The following is a 22,746-nucleotide window of genomic DNA, read 5'->3' as shown; positions in this document are numbered from 1 at the left end:
TACTGATACAGCAAAAATCTCTTCATGTACTGGCTCTAAGGATTCTTTGTTAACTAATTTTGGACAAACACATTAAAATTTTATGCTGTAGGATATGTTCAAGTAAAAATTAATCTCAATTCAATTTCAATGATCACCCATTTCAACCTCCATGACATTGTGTGTCTATGCCTCAGCTTATTTGCTACCGAAAGCCCCTGCAATGCACTTGTCACCCCCAGACGTGACTGTTACAATGGTACATAGCTTCCTGGTTCCCCAGTGTCGCATTTGGGAGGTAGCCCAATGATGCACCTAATAATAATAATAATCACTTATTGTCACATGGAGGCTTCAATGAAGTTACTGTGAAAAGGCCCTAGTCGCCACATTCTGGCGTCTGTTCGGGGAGGCCGGTACCTCGGAACCCCTCTAAGAAGTTGTCACGTAAGGGTTTACCCGTCAATTGTCCAGAAGCGCTAACTTCCTGTGGACAATTGCACTGGGCTGGGAACCATTCATCAGAAGTGATTTAAATCGATTTTCCTTGTTTTACCCTGATACTTACTCTGAAAAAAAAATATTTCCAACTCAAGAATAGGTATTTAAGAAACACAGACCCAGCCTCGCACAGGACACCGCCAACACACGCACCACCTCTCAGCCCCAGGGGAACTATCACATCAACCCCTGACCGACACCCCACCGACCCCGACTCAACTCCCAGCACCTGACCCAACTACTCCCCGTTCCCAGCCTGACTCTGCCCCCTCCAAACCTGATCCTAAACCAACCACCTGCCCCAGGGTGACCCGGTCCGGCTCCCCCGCCCTATCCCCAGGTACGACCCGCCCTTCGTGGTTCCTCCCCACTTCCCAGACCGACCCTCCCCCCCGCACACACCCCGGCCAACCCCCATTATCCCGACCCCCAGACTGACATTCCATGTGGTTCCCCCACCCACCCTCACACTGGCCACTAACCTTCCCCCCCACCCAACCCAACCTCCTGGACTGGACCCCCCCTCTTTCGGACACAGGCCCTCCCCTCCCGGACTGGGCCCCCTATCCCAGACTGACACCCCTTCTGGTCCTGACCCCCCTCTTTCCTTGGACTGATCCTCATTTCCCCTCTGGTCCAATCACTTGCTCCCATCTGACCCAATCTGACCCCCTCCCCTCTCTGTACCGACCCCCCAACCCCCTCTGGTCTGACCCAACCACCCCCTTCCTTCTCTCCTGACTGACCTGAGCCCTCTCTCTCCTTCCAACTAAACACATTTCCCCCCCCCCATTACAGTCTGATCTGACATCTCCCTTTGGTGTAACCCAACAACTCCCCCTCTCTCTGGTCTGACCTGATCGCCCACACCCCCTCACCAGTCCTAAGACCCCCCACCCACCTTGGTCTGTCCCAACCACCCTCCCCCACTCTCTCCAGTCTGACCTAGCACCCACCCATCCCTCAACTTTCTTTGTCCCAATTAAGCCAGCCTGAGGCGCGCTTCGCTGCTGCTTTCTCACCCAGCCTGAGTCAGGAAGATTGGGCGAGGCATGGGCTTCAGAATCCCAGCGAAAGTAAATCTGCTAGAGATTGCCACTCTGAGGAAGTTACGGATGTCTTTCTGGCTAGCCTCTTATCTTTCACCCTCTGTAAGATACAGCTCATCTAAAACCCTGCTACCCATCATCTAACCTGCACCAAATGCTGCTTGCAAAACATCATCCCTCATGTTTGTTAACTTACATATATGCACAGTGATTTTAAAATTATTATCCTTTGAACAAGGAATTGTTCAAATCCTGCCATGACCTCCCATGCCCTCTAATCTTGTCGTGGTCTCCAACCCTCGGGGAACTTGGCACAGCAGAAGAAGTAGTATTTCACTGAAGGAGTTGGCAACCGGAGAACGAATCAAAGTACAGACAAGTCCCATCATTCGCGACCCCCTCTATTGCATTTTCGTTTACCCACACGAACGTAGTCGTGCACAAATCACGGCCAGCCACCCCCCAAAGCTTCACTCATCCATGGTTTAGAATGTTAAACTCTCACCTTTTCCATGTCGTTCCCACATAGTCTGCGTGAACCTGGTCGCTATTCGCGGTTTCGCACTTTGCGGGAACGGAACCCCCCCAAGAACAACAGGGGTCGACTGCACTTGGGTCACATCAGCGTTCAGTTATAGAACAGCACCAGTGAATTCTGAGGTCTGTGACCTTGGTTCTCAGTTGGGGAATGGTCATGCTCCAGAAGTAACAGAAAATGAAATGAATGTGCATGGGAGAAAAAAATATGCATTTCAACCAAAATTGTTTGTGGCTTCTAAAATAATAGTCATCTTATATTTGTATAAAATCTTTTAAACATGGTGACAGCTGCGATGTACAAGAAAGTAATATGATAGTTTGAATTTCGACTTTAATCCAGTATATATAGGCCAGAAAGAGATATTCGCCCTTTAATCTTAAATTGAATCTCAATCATGCATTAGGTTTATCTTTCAAGCAGTCTCTTGTGACACATATAAACAAACTGATAATATAATTTCTTCTGTCTCCTAAACAGAGAGGAATAGACTAAGGACAGAGGAAAAGTAGAGGCAATGAAGAATCTGTGAAGTGGCCTTCGATTCCAAACCCATATTGTCCAAAACCGATTATATTGATCTGTTCTTTGTAGGTTACAGATTTTATCCCAAATAAAAACAAATTGCGATCATTCAGAGAGAAAATATTGCAATTGTATAGCGCCTTTTTATCCTTAGTATTCTCTAATGTGCTTTCTAGCTGGTGAAGTACTTTGAAGTGGAATTATTGTTGTAATATAAGGAATGATGGGTGATTTTAATGGAGTCTTGCCCATTGGCACGAATGCCAGCAGAAGCCCCAAATCGCCTCTTTTGGAAGGTCCGCTGAATTAAGTGGCACTTAACTGGGCATTGGTGGGCCTACCTCAGGATCAAGGAACCCAAGCACGGAGAGTCCTGCCTGTAGAAAGCTGCCCCAGGTTGGCAGCTCATAGGTCACAGAGCCATACAGCACGGAAACAGGCTCTTCGGCCCACCATATATATGCTGACCATTAGATAACAATTTCTACTGATCCTATTTACTAGCACTTGGTCCATTAAATGGCAGCACCACCAGGGAGATGGTAGACGCTGCTGCTACCCACCTGAGGCCAAGGATCATTACTGTATTCCAGGTCACAGGTGAGTTATGGTGGGTGTGGAAGTCGGGGATGGAGAGGCGAAGGGTCAGCAGTGAGGGGGCTCCCAGCACAACCACCATGTCGCTTCACACCCCCCACCTTCCTTCTGCTAGGTCCCTTCATGTGACACTGGGAGCCCACAAGCAACCCCACATGGGCTTGCTTGTTATGCTCCCCACATGGCGAGGCACGCCCCCACTCCCTCCCAATGCCCTGCTGGGTTAATGCCAAGGCCCTTAATAATAAGGCCATGAAGAGGGTATGAATTGCGTCGTGGAAATCTCTATAGTTCCCTCTCCATTACAGTCAGTGTGAAATTTCAGCACTCTTTCTTCCATCACAGCCCTTCACTGGACATTCTGAGCCCCTAAAAGGACAAAAGAGAATTGCAGAACTCAAGGTCCAGTGCCATCAGCTCATTGAGATAGAGAGCTGTGCGGATCTGTGCTGGCCTGTCCTCAACAGCTTTGCTGAGGAGTAAATAAGTTTCCTGGGCACACATTCGTTTCATGTTCAGAAGCAGCATATGCCTTCAAGATCTTCCACTGGAGCTTCTGTACCAGGTTGAGTACCCATGAGGAGTGTATGGTTTGCACTCACCTTGCCAGGACGAATAAAGTCATTCATCTTATCTGGTACTGGTCTCATTCCCCTTGGCGGTATCTTCCATTCCACTGACGGCAACCCCTAGCCATGGTTTTCCCGGCAGTGGAGGGTGCGTGCAACGGGAAAACCCACTGACAATGGAGCGGCCAGAATATCCCAGAACCAGCTAATAAGAGGTTGTGCACCTTGGTACGGAGAATGGAGGCAGAATCTATTTTCTAAATGGGAAGAGGCTTAGGAAATCAGAGGGACTTAGGAGTCTGAGTTCTAGGTTCTCTTAAGGTTAACATGTAAGTTCAATCTACCGTTAGGAAGGCAAATGTAATGTTAGCGTTCATGTCAAGAGGGTTAGGATGCAAGAGCAGAATATATTTTTGAGTCTATGTAATTATTATGAGCAGTTTTGGACCCTCTATCTAAGGAAGGATGTGCCGGTCTTGGCGAGGGTTCAGAAGAGGTTCACTAGAATGGCCCCTGGAATTACGAGCTTGCCATATGAAGAGTGGTTGAGGACGCTGGGCCCGTACTCATTAGTGTTTAGAAGGGTGAGCGGGGATCTTGTTGAAACTTACAGGATACTGCGAGGCCTAGATAGAGTGAACGTGGAGAGGATGTTTCAACTTGTAGGAAAAACTAGAACTCGAGGGCACAGCCGCAGACTGAAGAGATAATCTTTCAAAACTGAGATGAGGAGGATTTTCTTCAGCCAGTGGGTTGTGAATCTGTGGAACTCTTTGCCACACAAGGCTGTGGAGTCTGAGTGTCTTTAAGACAGAGTTAGAGGGCGGCATGTGGCCTAGTGGTTAGCACTGGGACTGCTGTGCTGAGGACCCAGGTTCAAATTCCATCCCTGGGTCACTGTCCGTGTGAACTTCGCACATTCTCCCCATGTCTGCGTGGGTTTCACCCCCACAACCCAAAGATGTGGAGGTTAGGTGGTTTGGCCACACTAAATTGCCCCTTAATTGGAAAAAAATAAATAATTGGGTACTCTAAATTTATTTTTTTAAAAGATAGAGTTAGATAAGTTCTTGGTTAATAAGAGGATCAGGGGTAATGGAAGTCAGGTGAATGGGACTGAGTGTCCTATCGGCCATGATTGAATGGTGAAGCCGACTCGATGGACCGAATGGCCTAATTCTCTTCCTCTGTCTTATGGTCTTATCTCCGCTGCTGCAAAACATGCCTGGAGTGGGGGGAATGGAGGAATCCTACCCAGTTCCTCCGAACCACACTTTGAGTTACATTCTTCGCAATCTCGATTCAAGCCTGGTTAGTTCAGGATTATTGTCTTCTCTTCTCAGAAAGAAGATTATCCTTTCTCCCTCGCTGCCTCAGAGAGTATCTCCAGGTCTGCATCTTTGAAATTCGGGGCAGGTCTGATTGAAGTTCCAGCCATCTGCGTTCCTGTTCCAAGTCTTTAATGAGGAAACTGACAGCCACAATACTTGCTGCTGTCGTCTCTTTAAATTGGATGCGACCCAGCCTTCAACTAATTAACAGGCCTCAAAAAACTGGGTCTTGTGACTGCTTCCTCCCTCCCCTTGCCCCCAACCCACCCCAGCCCACCCCTAGCCTATGCCAGAATTGGGGTCTGGAAGTAAATTAAAATAGAAGATAAAGATTTTGCATTTGGATCAGTGAAGCATTCAGAAGTCAGTCTGGACACTGCGTCATTTCAAGTTACTTTGAACTAGTTCGGGTCATTTGCCCTTAGGCTTTGGAGTCATGAATTTAATTCTCTAATAAATAATTTCTCGTGTACCAGCAGAAAAACATTACTCCGAGCAACATGTTCTTCTTTCTTAAAAAATTATGTCAGGTAAAGGCATGTGTGGTAGTTTTCCCTTTCAGGGCAACACAGCAGAGTAAGGGTCACGTGGTCTTGGTGACTAATCAGGACTCAGGGTGTGGAATCACCCGATGGTGAGTGAGGCTCCTTGGCAGAGACATTTTGGGAGTGAGCTACAGCCATGAGGCTGCTGTACAATTCTCATTAATAAATACCTATTGTGTTCACTAATGAAGTCAATGAAAGTGCATCCTTATAATATGTCATATTTTTAGCTTTAAAGATGGACTCTATGTTCAGATACCAGTTTCTTGAACTGTATTTTATTTAAAATGGTCAGTCATTCAGTGCTAAGATGGCTGCCAAGGATCAAGCTTCTTCAAGCTTCTGAAAAAGAGGGGGGGGCAGGGGCGAGTGGAAGCGGAGGGGGTGGCGGAGAAGTGGGCCTGGGGATGGGGGGCAAACTGGCAGGGGGGGAAGTGGGCAGGGGGTGGCGAGGCGCAGTGGCTGTAAACTGTAGCCCAGGGTGCGGTTAGTAAAAGTAAGGCCAATGTCATATTTGAAAAGGAGCTGTAGGCTGTCAGATGGTAATCCCTTTTAGGCCGTTCCCGTTCATTCAAACTGACAGTCTATAGAGGTACACCGAAAGAGACAGTAGCTGCAGAAAAGGGCTGTGTCATTTTTGCCTTTATGAACCCGAGGCTATACATCTTAAAAGAATCTCCCAGCTTGATTCCAGAATTTCAACTCCATCTATAAAGAAATTTGACCCCTGATACAAAAACTACAAGTGCCGAGCTTCACAACCTGCCGAGCATTTATCTCTTGGAAGGAATCCTGCAACAATCCAACCTCAGCTATATGAACCCAACTACAAGGATAGAAAAAAGACTCCTTTCTTTACCCAGTCTCCGACAACAACCCAAACACTCGAAGTGCAAACTCTTCTTTTGGTTAAACACTTGCAGAAGGGCACTGTATTCTTTAATTGGACCTGCCTTAAGCATTAGGGGGGCAATTCTCTGAGCCCCCCCCCGCTGGGCCGGAGAATCGGCACAACCGCGTCACGAGTCCCGACACCGGCGTGCGATTCTCCGAGGTGCGGAGAATCGGCGCCATTTGCGCCGACGCGTTTGGCGCAGTGCCGGCCGCGGGCTACTGGAGTCGGCGGGGCCACCGATTCTCCAGCCTGGATGGGCCGAGCGGCCACGCCAATAGGACAGAGTCTCGCCGGCGCCTTTCACCCATGGTCGCTGCCGGCGGTAACTCTGCAGGAACGGTCGGGGGGGGGGGGGGCAGCCTGTGGGGAGGGGGGGAGAGGGGGGCTTCTTGATCGGGGGGGGGGCATCCAATGGGGTCTGGCCAGCGATCGGGGCCCTACGATCAGCGGGTCTCCCACTCCCCCCCTCCCCCAGGCCTACTTCCTGGCGCGGCCGGACCTTGAACACCGACCCTATGTTGGGACGGGGCCAGAATCAGTCGTACCAGGGCCCTGTTTGCACCGTCATGAAACGCGATGCCGTTCACGACGGCGCAAACACTTGGGCTCCATATCGGAGAATCGCAACACTGATGTATGAAAAACAAGTCGTTTAGATTTTCAGGGTGAACGCGCGAAGAAATAATACTCCTTATCTAAAGTCTGCCGCTGGTTCTTTAAATTGACAACACACCAAAGGGCATTTAGCTTTCCAAAACCAAACCCCCACCGATTGTGGATACTAAAGGAAGGGTAATAGGTATTTCCGTTTATCTCTCCTCCTCTGTCTGGAACAAAAGCTATGTTAGCATTTTTAAGGTAGAATGTTTTCTTTCTGCATATTGCATCTATTGCTATAAGACTCGTCTTTCATGTATAATGTTAGAAAATAGGTTGAAAGATGAGTAACTAAATTCAAACAGAAAAGCAGTAAAATGGGAGAAAATGAAAATCAATACATAAATAAAAATATTTGGGATTGTGTTAAAGGCTATAATACTCTTTCTTTTCACATGATTTTCAAGCGGTAGGTTCTCTTTATATGTATTAGGCCTTGCATTAAGTTACTCCAGGAGCGGAAAATGAGCTCATGCACAGTTGGAAGACTGATGTAAGAGAGAACAATTCAAGTTTGTCAGGCAGTGGAACTGGCTTTACAACAGGAGACAGCTGCACATGGAGGATGAACAAAATGAGTAATAAGATTTAGGCACCTAAAATAGATAGAGTGTGTTAGTTTATTCAACTAAGCTCAAAGGGTGGGATGGGCAAACTTATCTATAAGCATGGAGAAAATGATTAAAATTAGCACAGGAAAGAGGCAAAGCAACTTCAAATACTGAGGTTAATTAGGAGGTAGCAATGAGAATTTGAAAGTGAAGTAATTAATTTTGAAAACGAGCAAGAAAAACTTTACTAAAGAATATGCGTGGACTAAGACCATGGCGTTTCTATGTAGATGTACAAAAGGTTAGACAAAAAGTCTGAAAATGAGATGCAGTAATTAGAATGTAGAGTACTAAGGATATAATATATTCCACTCCAAAATCATTGAGCATGTTGCTCCCTCTCAAATCAATGTCGATCTTCTCTAGAACTCAATGCTTGAATAACTCTAATCAGGGGCGGGATTCTCCGACCCCACGGAGGGTCCGAGAATTGGCGGGAAGCGGCGTTATTTCCGCTCCCGCAGGTTTTCGAATTCTCCCGCCGGTAAAAAACCGGCGTTGTGCAAATCCCGTCGGCAGCCTGTGAAAACAGCTGGCGCCGGCGGGATTTCATTTTATTTGCACTGACCTGAAATCTCCGGCACGGATGGGCCGAAGTCCCTCCGACGTGGCCACGGGTCACGTCGGCGAAAATCACAGTTGATTTAAAACGGCGTCAACCATTGATGATGGTTGACGCCGTTCAGTGTCGGGGGTGGGTTGAGGCATTGGGGGGGGGGGGATGGGTTGCGGCCATCGGGGGGTTGCGGCCATCGGGGGAGTGGGTTGCGGCCATCGGGGGAGTGGGTTGCGGCCATCGGGGGGGGGTTGCGGCATCGGGGGAGTGGGTTGCGGCCATCGGGGGAGTGGGTAGCGGCCATCGGGGGAGGGGGTTGCGGCCATCGGGGGAGCGGGGTAGCGGCCATCGGGGGAGTGGGTTGCGGCCATCGGGGGAGGGGGTTGCGGCCATCGGGGGAGTGGGTAGCGGCCATCGGGGGAGTGGGTAGCAGCCATCGGGGGAGTGGGTAGCGGCCATCGGGGGAGTGGGTTGCGGCCATCGGGGGAGTGGGTTGCGGCCATCGGGGGAGTGGGTTGCGGCCATCGGGGGAGTGGGTAGCGGCCATCGGGGGAGTGGGTTGCGGCCATCGGGGGAGTGGGTAGCGGCCATCGGGGGAGTGGGTAGCGGCCATCGGGGGAGTGGGTAGCGGCCATCGGGGGAGTGGGTAGCGGCCATCGGGGGAGTGGGTTGCGGCCATCGGGGGAGTGGGTTGCGGCCATCGGGGGAGTGGGTTGCGGCCATCGGGGGAGTGGGTAGCGGCCATCGGGGGAGTGGGTTGCGGCCATCGGGGGGGGTGGGTTGCGGCATCGGGGGGTTGCGGCCATCGGGGGAGTGGGTTGCGGCCATCGGGGGAGTTGCGGCCATCGGGGGGGTTTGGGGGCAGCGGCGGGCAGAGAGGGGGGGGGTCGACGGATGCCCGGGGCCAACGCACCGTCGCCCCCCCCCCTCTGTACGCCGCTGCCCCCTACCCTAACCACCCCCCCCCCTCACCACCCCTACCTCCCTCCAACGCCCCTACCCCCCTCCCCACCACCCCTACCCCCCTCCAATGCCGCCCCCCATCTCTCGCAACGCCGCAACCCCCCCCCCCTCAACGCCGGGTCCCCCCCCCCTCAACGCCGGGTCCCCCCCCCTCAACGCCGGCACCCCCCACCCTCAACGCCGCAACCCACACCCCGTCCCCCTCCCTCTGAAGGCCGGTACCCACACCCCCCCCCCTCTCTCCTCCTCCCCCCCTTCCTTCCTCCTCCCCCCCTTCCTTCCTCCTCCCCCCCTTCCTTCCTCCGTTAGTGGGGGGGGGGGGGTGCGGCGTTAGTGGGGGGGTGGGTGCGGCGTTGGAGTGGGGTAGGGGTGGTGAAGGGGGTAGGGGTGGTGAGGGGAGGGGGTTGGGGTAGGGGCAGCGGCGTGCAGAGGGGGGGGGCGACGGATGCCCGGGGCCAACGCATCGTCGCCCCCCCTCTGCACGCAGCTGCCCCTACCCCAACCCCCTCCCTTCACCACCCCTACCCCCTTCACCACCCCTACCCCCCTCCAACGCCGCACCCCCACACCCCCACTAACGCCGCACCCCCCCCCCCCACTAACGGAGGAAGGAAGGGGGGAGCAGGAAGGAAGGGGGGGAGGAGGAAGGAAGGGGGGGAGGAGGAGAGAGGGGGGGTGTGGGTAACGGCCTTCAGAGGGAGGGGGACGGGGTGTGGGTACCGGCATTGAGGGGGGGGGGGGGACCCGGCGTTGAGGGGGGGAGACCCGGCGTTGAGGGGGGGGGACCCGACGTTGGAGTGGGGTAGGTGTGGTGGGGAGGGGGGTAGGTGTGGTGGGGAGGGAGGTAGGGGTGGTGGGGAGGGAGGGAGGTAGGGGTGGTGAGGGGGGGTTGAGGTAGGGGTGGTGAGGGGGGGTTGAGGTAGGCGTGGTGAGGGGGGGGTTGGGGTAGGGGGCAGCGGCGGACAGAGGGGGGGGCGACGGTGCGTTGGCCCCGGGCATCCGTCGCCCCCCCTCTCTGCCCGCCGCTGCCCCCAAACCCCCCCCCCCCCAAATGCCGGAACACACACCCCCCCCCCCAAATGCCGGAACACACACCCCCACCCCCCCCAATGCCGGAACACACCCCCCCCCCCCCCCAAATGCCGGAACACACCCCCCCCCCAAATGCCGGAACACACACCCCCACCCCCCCCAATGCCGGAACACACCCCCCCCCCCAAATGCCGGAACACACACCCCCACCCCCCCCAATGCCGGAACACACACCCCCACCCCCCCCAATGCCGGAACACACACCCCCCCCCCCCAAATGCCGGAACACACCCCCCCCCCAAATGCCGGAACACACCCCCCCCCCCCCCAAATGCTGGAAAACACACCCCCCCCCGTCTCTCTCCTCCTTATCCTCCAAAAAACGCCGGGTCTCACCACTTCCGCAGCTGGTGAAACTGACGCGTATCGCGTCAGTCAGCTGCTAGCCCCTCCGGGAACGGAGAATAGCGGCCTTAAAGAAGGCCCCGGCGCCGGAGTGATTAACACCGATTTTTTTCGCAGGCAACCCGCGTTACGAAGGGCTACGGAGAATCCCGCCCCAGATCTCCACCTCTGCCACAGTAACAACGGGCGGAATTCTCCGCTCCCGGGAAAAATCAGGAGGGCCATCGTGAACTCGGCCGAGTTTCACAACGGCCTTGGAGGCCGCTGCTCGCCCCTATTCTCCCCTCCCGCCGGGGCTAGGAGCGGCGCTCCATAACTCTCGGCCGCGGGGGCATCGCGCCAAGAATAACGCAGCCGGCGTGCCTAATGACATCAGCCGTGCATGCGCAGGTTGGCCGGCTCCAACCCGCGCATGCGCGGCTGATGTCATGATGCTGACGGCACGAACCCGCGCATGCGCGGTGGCCGTCTTTCCCCTCAGCCGCCCCGCAAGACGTGGCGGCTTGATCTTGCGGGGCGGGGGAGGAGAAGTAGTGCGTCCGATTTGGACGCCGGCCCGACGATCGGTGGGCACCGATCGGGGGCCAGTCCCCTCCCGAGCACAGTCGTGGTGCTCTTTCCTTGCTAGGCCACCTACAAGCCCCAAACGGGCTACTCACTCCCATTTCACAACGGCAGCCAGTGTGTCTGCTGCCGTTGTGAAACGGCCGCGAACGGCAGGCCGCTCAGCCCATCCGAGTCGCAGAATCGCTGTTTGCCGTGAAAAACGGCGAGCGCCGATTCTTCCAAGCGGGGGGGGGGGGGGGGGGGGTTGGAGGGGAGGGGGGCGCCAGGGGGGCATGAAATTTGTCGGGGGGCCCTCCCACGATTCTCCCACCCGGCGTGGGGAGCAGAGAATCGCGCCCAACATCTCCTGTCTCAAAACACACATCATCATATCTGAACATGAAGGTAAACTTTCCCTCTTACCCTTCCTGACCTGTCTGTAGCCTTAGACATGGTTGGTCACAGCATCCTCCTCCAAGGCCTCTCCAACATTGTCCAGAAGTATGCGACTGCATTCAGCTGGCTCCATTTGTACCTCATCATAGTGAGAGAATCACCTGCAATGGCTTCTCTTCCCACTCCTGCAGTGTTACCTCTGGTGCCTCACAAGGTTTTATCCTTGGCCTCCCACTATTTCTTATCAACATGCCTAATTTTTGTGACATCAGCCAGGATTTAATGTGGGCAATAGAGGTATCACTCACCGGTTCTCCAACTAGTGGGAGCCCTGTGATGCTTTGTTCCAGGAGGCGTGTGTTATTCCGAACCAATTGGACATTTACCTGGGCAGGGCCAAGTCTCCCGTCGAATTAAGCCCGCAATAGGGCTGAAGATCCGTCCCTGAAAGCTGCCAGCCAATAATAATTGGGCGGCACGGTGGCACACTGGTTAGCACTGCTGCCTCACAGCTCCAGGGACCTGAGTTCAATTCCGGCCTCAGGTGACTGTCTGTGTGGTGTTTGCATTTTCTCCCCGTGTCTTCGTGGATTTCCTCCAGGTGCTCCGGTTTCCTACCACAGTCGAAAGATATGCAGGTTAGGTGAATTGGCAATGCTAAATTGCTCCTTAGTTTCCAAAAGATTAGGTGGGGTTACTGGGTTACGGGGATGGGGTGGCGGTGTGGGCTTAAGTAGGGTGCTCTTTCCAAGGGTCAGTGCAGACTCCATGGGCTGAATAGCCTCCTTCTGCACTGTAAATTCTATGATTCTATGATTCTTGTTCACACACAGAACCTATTGAGCACCATCTCTACAATCTCTCAGGAACACAGCACAATAACTGGATCAGGAAGTTAACATGAATTAACCAGCGCATTAGAAATAGTAACAAATGGTACACAAAAGACTTAAATCCCAGTGAGCTTGTTTTGATATTACTGCCACACAGGTGATAAAACGTGTTTATTTCAGATATATTGCACTGCAGTGTACAATAGAGCCAAAGAATCATTGAAATTACAGCACAGAAAAGACCATAATGCCTATGCCAGTGTCAACTATTCTTTGGAGAAATCCAGTCAGTTAGCTGCCCTGACAAACATCACGCCCCCCCCCCCCCCCCCCCCCCATTTTTATGCTGTTCCCTTTCAATCTTTTAAAATCTATCCTCTTTGGAATCTCAATCCAAATCATTTTTTTGAATGGAAAACAAAAGTGGTCCCAGCACAGCTCCCTGGGTTGCACCAACCAGCCACCAGTTTGTACAACATCCATTTACCTAGACTCTGATTTTAGTCCCCGAGCCATCTCTCGACTCATGTACCTGCATTTTTGTAACTCATTACTAAATAGCACGTCTCAAATGCCTTTTGAGAATCGATATGTACAATATCCACTTCAAATCCTTTATTTGGATAATCTGTGATTTTGACAAAACATTCAATTAAATTAGTCAAACATCACCTGCCTTTTACAAATCCACGCTGCCTATCCATGCTTACCCCTGTCTTTCTAAGCCTTCTCAAACTTCATCGGTATTACCAAGGAGTTTGCTCAAACCCTAGCTAAAACTGGTAGCCCTATATTTTACTGGTTTCTATCTTTTCCCCCCTTTTAGAGCAATAGTGAAAGAATGGCCTCCTTATGTATTATGATTCATTATTTGACCTGTTGTCTGACTAATTAATGTGGACTTATCATTTAACATCAGTCAAGGCATTGGTCATGTTCAATATTGCCTTTGGTTCTCCTGATTTTAGGTTACTGACCCCTCTGTTTGTTATCCAGAATCAGATCAGGAACTGTATCCATCTTCGTTTGAGAAACTGATTGGAAACAGTCTTAGATATGTTCATTTTCCAATGAATATTCACGCAGACAGGGGGAGAACGTGCAACTCCGCGCAGGCAGTGACCCAAGCTGGGAATCGAACCTGGGACCTTGGAGCTGTGAAGCAACTGTGCTAACCACTGTGCTACTGTGATGCTTTGCGCTGCTTTTCAAATGTCTGCTGCCTCACGCTTACCTGTTTTTTTCCCCCAAGTAACCACACCCGAGCAGTCAATGGACACACAATCAAACATTTTGTGAGGCAGCACATTGGTTCGCACTATGTCTTCACAGTACCAAGGTCCCAGGTGCGATTCCCCGCTGGGTCACTGTGTGCGGAGTCTGCACGTTCTCTCCATGTCTGCGTGGGTTTCCTCTGGGTTCTCTGGTTTCCTCCCACAGTCCGAAGATGTGCAGGTTAGGTGGATTAGCCATGCTAAATTGCCCTTAATGTCCAAAAACGTTAGGAGGAATTATTGGGTTAGGGGGATAGGGTGGAAGTGAGGGCTTAAGTAGGTCGGTGCAGATGCAATGGGCCGAATGGCCTCCTTCTGCACTGTAAATTCTAATACTACATCATTTTCCTCTTGGGAAAACTAAAGGACCTTACTTTAAATTTAACCATCATAAACAACAAGCACAAATAAATCGAGTCATTTCTTAGAGTTCAACGCGTCCCTTTTCTCCAACAAATCCAGAAATAGTCTTTGAGATATGAAGGTCACTGTAATGACCTCCAATTAGCATTATTGGTTGGCCAATTGGAGTATGAGCTCCCTCAATGATAGCTCATTTTTGGGGGGCCCATATAAGCACCTGTGTAGGCTTTGTGAGGCAGTCTTAAGTTGACTGGAATGCTAGCAGCACTGTTTGGAGCTGCTCTTGTATCTAGTTATTGGCAATAAATATTGGTGTGGTGACGAGACTCCTGCCTCCTGTGGATTATTAGTCACCGATGACTGTGCTGAGATCTATGAACCTGAGGTTGTGGTTCCGCGTGATCGCCTCAATGAGGTGGATGATCAACATCACAGTTGCTCACGGGAAAAGGCAATTTTCCACATAATATTTAGTCAAGCATTTCACATTCCACTTTCTGTTTCCAGCTAATAGATAAGAATTGGTTCCGAACTGCTTTGGAGCTGATAGAAGTGGCATGTGTGCATGACAATTTGACCATTTGACACCATCCCAATCTCCAACTTTAAATTGGGGCGGTTTCCTTGCGCATTTTCACCTGTTTGAAGTCCACTTTTGCTTCACCTCATTGCTTTGTGATTTCTCGTACTTTCGCTTTGAACTTCTTGTTGAATAGCAGTGACAGCTTAAGAATGGTCAGCGGCATACGAAAATCCAGCCCTTGTCTGATAAGGTATGTGTATAAGTGTGAAGTGGGATGTGAATGGATTGTTAAAACGTTTTTCTCTCTGTCCTTGGTCACCTTGTTGCATCATTCAATACCACCATTCAATTGTAGATTCTTTCATGATGTCAGTTGGTGGTGAGTTCTGTAACTTGCTCAGAACTCCATGAACTGACTGGAAACAGGTTGTAGCCCATTGTCTGCAGTGACAGCCTCCAACAAACTCCATTTTGTTATCAATTTGTCTCAAATATCAATGACTGAAGTTGCTGTTTTGTCCAGCCCTTTGCTGTGTAGATCACGAACAACAAGCAAAAACCTTGATTCCAAGGGTCTGCTTGAACTTCTCCAGCAAGGGAAGGAAAGATGCTGGGCCCAGTACATTTAAACTTTCTCCATCTTCATCACCAGATATTGGCCTGTAACTTCCTCAGAATGAAAAGTGAAAAATATTTTTCTGCAAGCAGCTCAACAGATCATTAAGTACATGGGAAGAAAAGGGAAGAAAAGAAAATACATAATAGGGCAACACAAGATGTACAATGTAACTACATGCACTGGCATCGGATGACGCATACAGGGGCAGAGCCGGCTCAAGGCACCGGCAACTCGGGCAGTTGCCCGGGGCGCCATGTGCTAGGGGGCGCCAGAGACTCGGGTCCCGCGCATGCGCAGTTGGGCCGGTGCCAACCAGCGCATGCGCGGTGACCCCCCTCCCCCAGGGCGCCCCCCCCCCCGTCCGCCCCCCCCCCCCGCTCGGTCCGTCCCCCCTCGCCCCCCCCCCCCCCCCACCCCCCTCCCCAAGGGCGCCGAAGTTCAGCTTGCCCGGGGCGCCAGCAACCCTAGGGCCGGCGCTGTACAGGGGTGTAGTGTTAATGAGGTCAGTCCATAAGAGGGTCATTTAGGAGTCTGGTGACAGTGGGGAAGAAGCAGTTTTTGAGTCTCTTCGTACGTGTTCTCAGACTTCTGTCTCTCCTGCCCGATGGAAGAAGTTCGAAGAGTGAGTAAGCCGGGTGGGAGGGATCTTTGATTATGCTGCCCACTTTCCCCAGGCAGCGGGAGGTGTAGATGGAGTCAATGGATGGGAGGCAGGTTCGTGTGATGGACTGGGTGTTATTCACGACTCTCTGAAGTTTCTTGCGATCCTGGGCCGAACAGTTGCTTTACCAGGCTATGATACAGCCTGATAGATGCATCTGTAAAAGCTGATAAGGGTTAATGTGGACATGCCGAATTTCCTTAGTTTCCTGAAGAAGTATAGGCGCTGTTGTGCTTTCTTGGTGGTAGCGTCGACGTGGGTGGACCAGGACAGATTTTTGGAGATGTGTACCCCTAGGAATTTGAAACTTCTAACCATCTCCACCTCGGCCCCATTGACGCTGACAGGGTTGTGTACAGTACTTTGCTTCCTGAAGTCAATGGCCAGCTCTTTAGTTGGGGAAGGCCGGAAATGAGGGGAGAGAGACCAGGCAAGGGGGTAGGTACTGGGAAGGAGAGGTGGGGGCTGAGGGAAATGTCGGGTGGGGTGAATGGGTCAAACTGGGGCAGAGGAGATCGGGCCAGGAAGAGGGGAGGAGGGGGGGGGGAGGTGCCGAACCACATGTGGGTTGCGGGTGGGTTTTGGGTGGGTCGGGCGAGGTCGGGGGGATGGTGTGGGGGAATCTGTGGGGGACTCGTGTGTGGGGATGTCCCTTGCAAGGCTGGGAACCAAGGGCAGGTTTATCCGTTGGCTGACGCAGAAATCGCGAAACACGATTGGGCAGAGAATAGGTTCGATCACCTCTAAAGCGGTGACACTGGGGTTCAAAATACACGTGCATTAAACACTGCTTGCATGTTGTCAGTGACCCTGACCTAGTATTCTCCAGGGCCTCCGCGATTCTCTGCCTTGGATAGGCTGGATTACAGACAGTGAGGCTCGCTTGTGCTTTTAAAAATCGTAAAACCGATATCGTGGCTGCTGAGGAAGAGAGAGGGTACAGAAAGTGTCCAACATGGCCATAGTTTGCTGGCAATTGCGCCGCTGGCTGGGGGGTCTGCCAGGGCCAGAGGGGGTAGCGGGAGTTGGCTAGGAGGTGGGCTGTGGGATCGGGGTTGAAGGTCACGGAGCACCATTGCCACAGCCGGAAAGGAAGCAGCTGCGCACGCTGCTGACAGCCCACTGTGAATTTAGGGCCATGAGCGATATTGGTGTCACCCCAGAACACCCCCTAGGTGCCCTCTAGCCCCAGCCGACCTATCAGCTGTATAGGTGTGCTCCTGTACAACCAGTGCCACCTTGTTGGCTGGGATGAATGTGTGTGGGGATTATAATGCGGCTGCAGCTTGTCAGCCCCCCAAGTGTCAATCACGGATCTGGCAAATCTCGCACCGTTTTTCATTGGAATCGATTTTATTCCACGTCACTCCAGTGTTAGCACCTCCACAGTCATTGAATTAGTCCAGGTTCGGGGCCAGTTTTTCGTGAAAGTCCACAAATCCTAAGCCAGCGTCAACAGTTAGGGCTGGATTCTCTGATTTTGAGGCCATTGTGGTAGTCACCACTGATGTATACATATATGTGTTTTACGGTAAGGCCCCTGTACTACATGTACGGGGGTAGATCCCTGCCTGCTGGCTCCGCCCAGCAGGCGGAGTATAAGTATGTGTGCTCCCCGTACAGCAGCCATTTCATCAGCTGCTGTAGGAGGCCACACATTTCAGTGTAATAAAGCCTCGATTACATTCTACTCGCGTCTTCTCGTAATTGATAGTGCATCAGCTATGTCCGGAGGAAGTGTTCTAGTTTTACAATGAAAAAGTCAGCTTGCAGCCGCATCACGTAATATCCCCGGTGTTCCCGTCAGAAATGGCCGCAGAATTGCCTGTCCCTGGCCGCGCAGGTGCACAGCAACGATCTGCAGCGGTCGCACCATACGACGGCCATCCCGACCTGCCAGATACTGCCCCTCTGTAACTTCCCTCACCACCCCTGACGCACCACTGACCAGTCCCCCTGACCCCCATCAAAGCCCCCCCCTCCGAACGGGAGAATGGCTCCCCCTCCCCCCGACTGAGATGGCGCTGGATATAGTCCGCAGCCGCCACGCGAGGTTGAGGAAAACGGAGAGCACACGTGTCCCACGCCGTCGCGAAGTCAGCCCATTGGGGATGCAGCATCGGGGGAGAGCCTTCAGGTGACATCCTGAGCCCGTCTCAACGGGGCGCGGCGTACTCACCAATGATTCCGTTTTGGAGGGGGCAGAACATCTGAAAACAACGGTGCTCCCAATTTCGGCGCCAAAAGGGATCCGCCGCCCGATCACCAAATACGATTTTGCCGTCGCCAAGCGGTGAATCCCGCCCTTAATCTCAGGAACAGAGAATCCCGCCCCAATTTTTTTCTTTCTAACTCTTTCAGAGTAACTATCAGGGTAGAACTGACAGAAGCATCTGAAGGTAGCGATTTAAATCACCTCTGTCAGATGGTTGCCTGACCAGTACAATTGTTCAGGGGAAGTTTGCACTTTTGGGGAAATTGCCAGATAAATCCTGACGTGGGAATGTCCTGGAGGGATTCTCCATTACTGGGACTTCTCCTAAATGTGCTGCTGAGGAACCAGGAAGCTATGTGCCATGTTTTGTACCTTGGGATATGCAGAGATGACTTTCACCAGCACCTTCCCACCTCTTGTGGGAACACAAGATTTATTACAATATTTAAAAATGTAAGGAAGTGTGGAAGGAAGAGTTGGATGTGCCAGGGGCGGAGTAAGATGGTTGGGAGGGGATATATAGTTGGAGAGAGGTGCAGATGGGGGTGGGGTGTAGTCGAGGTGAGGTCAGTTGTCTAGTTACCCAAAAGTTGGTCCTAGTTTTAATCTGTCTAACCTTTCCTCCGTAACTATTCTGCCGAATAAGTCCGAACCAGCCAAAGTCTTTGACTTTAAATCGGAGTTTCAGAGGATTCCAGGCGCACGGTAATTGCACAAGGAAGTTGCATCTTCCCAGGCAATTCCCGTGCGGTCTTTGTGGTGGTTTCCAAGGGGTCTCCCCAGGTACGACCCTCTGGAGATTGGAAGAACTGGGCCTTGGGGTTACAACATGTGAGCAATGAAACTGCAGTTTCTTAAAGCTTACTCTCTTTAACAAAAGAAACATCTCGGACATGTCTGGATCTTGTTTCTTGTGAAGGTTTTTGTCAAAATACTGGATGCTGCTATTTTTTGAAGTAAAATTTAAATTTCCGCTGTGAATGCATTAACTGGCTTTATATGACAATGTCTGGCACGGTACTTGTGGAACTGCGAAAGAAATTGATAGTAAAATAGATTGGAGTGAATGTGTTTCATCTAATTAACAACGAGCGAAATGCACACACAGAATCATAGTCGGTTGAAAAATGTCAGGATAGTAAAGGGAAGTGCCAATAAATAAAATGTTCTGGAATACCTCGTAGAAATAAATCTCAAGACTTAAGTACTATCGCCATGTTTCAGTGACTTCTAAATCACCACTGTTGCTAACTGTACTTTTGTGAAATGCAAGTAAGGTAATAGATTTTCTGCATATCAGCAGCTTGGGTTCTGGAAAGCCTTTCAGCCATGTCTCATTGCACTCTCTGTCTAACTCCTTGCTTTCACATATCAAAAAACATATCTACAACTGTGAAGCACATTGAGATGTTTTACCACGTCAATGGTCCTATATAAATAAAATGATCCGTGTTAGCTTTTATCAGGCAATGTCAGATTTTTTCAAACTGTTGGTTAGCTTAAAGGTTTTCTCGGCCAGAATGTCCATTTTAAAATGTAGCTGATAATGAAGGTCTGGGGTCTATTGTGCTTTATAGATTTTACTCCAGCTCACCCAGGAAAGGGGCAAGGTCCTCTGTTCAAGAGACAGGCACAGGAAGGTGTGGTAGTCGGTATTAGGGGTATTACGGTACCCTGGATAATGCTTTAAGACCATTGGTATGGGAGGTACCTGAGACTGCTATATCATTGGTGAAGCCTGCCTGCTGGTTCCGCCCAGTAAGGCGGAGTATAAGAGCCTGTGGTCTCCCCAGCAGCCGCATTCTGTACCTGCGCTGCTGGGGGAAACATCTGGTACAATAAAGCCTTCAATTGTCTCCAATCTCTCTTCTGGAGTTATTCATCGAGCATCAGAGGGCTACCCACTTGATCTTGCGGCCTGGGAGGAGATCGCCAGGGTGATCAATGCCCATGACCCACAAAAGGGGAGCACCCTGCAGTGCAAGAAGTCAATGAATAATCTCTTCTGTACTGCCTCTGAACCTTCTCCACACTCCGAACTCGCACTCTCATCAGGCCGTCTAAGGGTTACAGTCCATAGGGGTGCCACGACACAAACAGCAGATGGGATACCAGCATTGATTATCTGCCACCCACTTTAGCTTCACCATTTCACGTGAGATCCTGCACAAATGGCGTCTTTATCCCTTCATGAAGAAGACTCTGCACATGCAACAAGCATGCATGCTTCCAAACTTCCCTTTCAGTCTTGGTACTCACAGTCAATCCATCTGTCTTTATGTAGGGCACAACAAAGTGGAGAGATCGATGACTGAAGGGGAGTGTCGGTTTTGAGGGCACACTCCCCATGTCAGGCACAGGCTGCAGTGCTGGATGGTGAGGACTGAGATCGTTCCTACACGGAAGGTGAGAGTGGCCTACCCCAACAGGCCAGTGGAGGTCCATCCAGTACATCAGTGACACGGGGACAATGTTGGTGCTGTCTCGTTAATCAGTAATTAGTCAATTGCAGTCACCAGAATACCTTAAATGAGGATTCTGAGGAATCCTCGGTGGTCCCACGTTTGAGGGTATGTTGGGGTTCATAACCCGGTGACCATCTCACAAGCACAGGTCCACATCAGGCAGAGGCAGTGACAGTTGAGTTTCATAGAACTTGTCGGACTGCTGGGGACCAGGCCTCTGCTGAGTTTGAGTCTGATGATGAGCCCCTGGAATTGCCCCAGGAAAAAGTTTGGAAATGCAGAGACAGGTAGGGGAACATCAGGCAGGGGGTGTCGGATGCTGTCAACCAATGGGAACGAAGGATGGAGGAGTTAGTTCACATTCTGTTGATGTTGTATCTCTACAATGTGAGTGCATCAAAGTGTTCATTGGAAGAGCGGCAGCTGCCTTGGAGACCCGGATCAAGCTGAACACAGTTTCTGCCGGATTTGCGCTCATACCTACACACTCCCGTTCTAGCCATGTGTGTGTTCCAATAGTGACAAGGTGAGAGAGCAACAGGGAACCTTGCCCTCCCTCTACATTTCCCTTCTCAAAAAGGAGTCAGGGAAGATCCCTGATGGCACAGTGGTCAGCACTGCTGTCTCACAGCACCAGGGTCCCGGGTTCGATTTAGACCTTGAGTAACTGACTGTGTGGAGTTTGCACGTTCTCCCCGTGTCTGCGTGGGTTTCCTCTGGGTTCTCCCATTCTCTCCCACAGTACAAAGATGTGCAGGATAGGTGAACTGGCCATGCTAAATTACCCTTAGTGACCAAAAGGTTAGGTTGGGTTACTGGGGATAGGGTGGGGGCTTGGGACGAGGTAGATAGATAGAGATAGAGAAATACAGCACAGAGGGTGCTCTCAGCAGACACGATGGGCTGAATAGCTTCCTTCTGCACTGTAGTGATTCTATGATTGATAGAGCCCTCAGGCACCCACAGGGAGGAGGAGTGTCAGCAGAATACTCCCGAGGCATCCATCCAGGCCACCCCACGCGATAACAAATCCCCTCTGCCTGTGACCGCCTCCACTCCAGCTGGTTAGGCCATAGAAGGGGTTCCTGTCCCAGACCAGGAGACCCTAAGCAGGTCGGAGCCCTCTTCAGGCCCTCAGAAGGTGACCATCAAAGCTATTTCGGATAACAGGGCAAAGCAGCCCGCAGGCTGCGGATGTCTGGGCAGATCCAGATAAGTGGTGGAGCAAACAAATGAAGAAGTTCTCAATTCACAATGGTGACACAGGTGTTCAATCACCATTAGTATTTATGTCTTTGTAAATGTACTTTGCTTCTCAGGATGTTCATTCAAGGGTAATATATGACTGCCCTCCATGACTGTACCTTCCATCATATTCCTCAGTCTCATGTTGTCTCACTCAATCTCAGCTCAGTCAGTCACGTTTAGCTCCAAATTATTGACATGAACAAAGGTAGTTCTGTAATGGTTGGATAATGAATGTATAAACTTCGGGCGCGATTTTCCGATAAAAGAACAAAGTCTGCGAGCGAGCGTGTTTAGACACTTGTTTCCTGGCACACGCTTTGAATAAGGGACCTGAACGGGCAACGTGCAGCCAAATCTGCACATAGTCCTGTTTTCTGCAATGGAGAGCTTGCTGGCTGGAACTCCCTGTTGTAGCATGAGATCAGGATGCATCTTTAAATGGCGTCCCAATCTCTGAGGCCCCCAAAAGAATCCCCAACCTCCCCCCCCCCCCCCCCCCCCCGCCCGAACGCAACATGGGAGGGTCCACGACCCCCGCACCCCCCACACAAGGCACTCTGGCAGTGCCAACCTAGCGCATTGGCAAAGACCCTGCAGCTGGCAGTGCCACCTGGACACCTTGGCAGTGCCATGCTGGCACCCAGATGGCACTTCTAAGTGGTCTTCATTTGTGGGGACCAGTGCTGAACGGCGCTCACCCAAACTCCCCAACACGAAGGGATTGAATTCCAAAGCCTCAGGTACTCAGGAATCTGCATATTGGAGAAGGCTCGCTGCCTCTCTCTAATATGCAGATTTGCAAAACGTAATCCTCCACATTTGTGGGTGGGATTCTCCTTGCAATGTCTCG

At 51.4% G+C, this 22,746-nt stretch overlaps 1 pseudogene; it reads right to left on the bottom strand.

Annotated features, from left to right (window-relative positions):
* The window catches only part of LOC119951474, a 30,609-nt pseudogene extending 17,061 nt beyond the window's left edge, over nt 1-13,548 (bottom strand).
* Nucleotides 13,549-22,746: the final 9,198 nt, after the last annotated feature.

This window comes from Scyliorhinus canicula, chromosome 17 (assembly GCF_902713615.1).
Source record: "Scyliorhinus canicula chromosome 17, sScyCan1.1, whole genome shotgun sequence".
Classification (NCBI taxonomy): domain Eukaryota; kingdom Metazoa; phylum Chordata; class Chondrichthyes; order Carcharhiniformes; family Scyliorhinidae; genus Scyliorhinus; species Scyliorhinus canicula.
This window is presented reverse-complemented; position numbering and strand designations above follow the sequence as displayed.